This window comes from Orycteropus afer, unplaced genomic scaffold, assembly GCF_000298275.1.
Source record: "Orycteropus afer afer isolate SDZICR_OR568_19922 unplaced genomic scaffold, OryAfe1.0 scaffold00955, whole genome shotgun sequence".
NCBI lineage: Eukaryota > Metazoa > Chordata > Mammalia > Tubulidentata > Orycteropodidae > Orycteropus > Orycteropus afer.
The window spans coordinates 74,869-76,736 of NW_006922542.1; positions in this window are offsets into that span (position 1 = coordinate 74,869).

The window sequence follows — 1,868 nt, forward strand, 5'->3', positions numbered from 1 at the left end:
TGTGGTGACTGTAAGCTTTTATTGATGTTCTTTTTCTAATTGTTGGAGACATTGGTTTAAAGTGTTAATTTTGACTCCTTTTTTGATGTGTGCATTTATTGCTATAAATTGGCTTCTTATCACTACTTTTGTTGGGTCAAAAGATTTTGAAATACTGTGTTTTCAATCTGGTGTTATTCAAGGAATTTTTTTTTAATTTCATTTTTTATTTCTTCTGTTATCCAGTCATTTTTGAGGAGGGTTTTGTTCCTTTTCCATGTGTTTGCTCTATTTCCACTGATCTTCCTCTTGTTGATTTCTAATTTTATAGCATTGTGATCTGAGAAGATGCTTTGAAATAGTTCAATGTTTTTCAATTTATTAAGTCTTGTTTTATGGCCTAACATGTGTTCTATCATGGAGAATGTTCCATGTGCACTAGAAAAGAATATGTATTTTGCTGATGTTGGGTGAAGTGCTCTGTAGATTTCTATAAGGTCAAGGTGGTGGATTATATTGTTTAGCTCTTATGTATCTGTGTTGAATTTCTTTCCAGTTGTTCTATCTCTCATTGAAAGTGGTGTATTAAAGTCTCCCACTATGACGGTGAAGTCATCTATTTGCCTTTTCAATTTTGTTAAAGTCCTATGTACGTATTTTGGGGATTTTGGGGCTCTTTCATTGGGTCCATAAATATTTATTATGGTTATATCTTCTTGTTCAATTGATCCTTTAATCTTTACATAATGTCCTTCTTTGTCTCTTATGGTGGTTTTTGTCTTAAAGCCAATTTTTTTCAGAAGTTAATATTGCTTCTCTTCCCCCTTTTTGGTTGCCATTTGCTTGATGTATCTTCTTCCAACCTTTGATTTTTATTCTGTTCTTACCTTTGTCTCTAAGTTATGTCTCTTGTAGACAGCAGATTGATGGGCTATGTGTTCTTATCCAATCTGCAACTCTCTGTCTCTTGAGTGGTGTATTTAATCCATTGACATTCAGTGTAATCTTCATCAAGTGCAAATTGGTTATTGTAATTTTGTTATGTGTTTTTTCATGGTGTTCTTGGTTTCTTTGTCCCATGTAATTTTCTGTGCTGAGCTCATTATTTTCATGAATCTTGTTATCATTTCCTTCTTTGCTATTGGTTTAGTATTTGCTAAATATTTGTGCTTTTCCTCTTTTTTATTGTGATGTGAAGGTTTATCCTTTTTCTTTGAGGTTACCTTGTGATTTATAATTTTGTCCCTGAATATAGAACAGTCCATTCTATCTTGCAACTCTCTTGACTTCTTCACCATTTAGAAGTTCTGTAACTAAACAATTTTTCCCCTCTCATTGGTTTGTAGTTGTCCTCACTTGCCAGTTGATGTCTCTCTTTCTCTATTTACAATCTTGTAGGCTTATTCAACTTTGCATACTTCCATAGGTGTGTGGGTTTCTGGGTTATATCATCTTGTGTATCTATGGTCAGTGGTTGTTTGCTATTATTGATTCTCTCTTCAAAGGACTCCCTTTAGTATCTTTTGTTAGGTTGTTCTGGTTTTAACAAATTCCCTTAATTTCTGTTTATCTGGAAATTTTCTATTTACACTCTCATATTTGAGGGACAATTTTACCAGGTATATAATTCTTAGTTGGAAATTTTTCTCTTTCAGGGTTCTATATATACCATCCCATTGCCTTCTTGCTTGCATGGTTTCTGCTGAGAAATCAGAGCTTATTCTTATTGGCTGTCCTTTGTAGATAACTTTTTGTTTTTCCCATGCTGCTTTGAAGATTCTTTCTTTGTTTTTGGTTTTGATGATGATATATATTGGTGATATTCATTTGGGGGTCTATCCTGTTTTGGGTTCATTGAACTTATTGAGTGGATATATTCTCATCTTTCA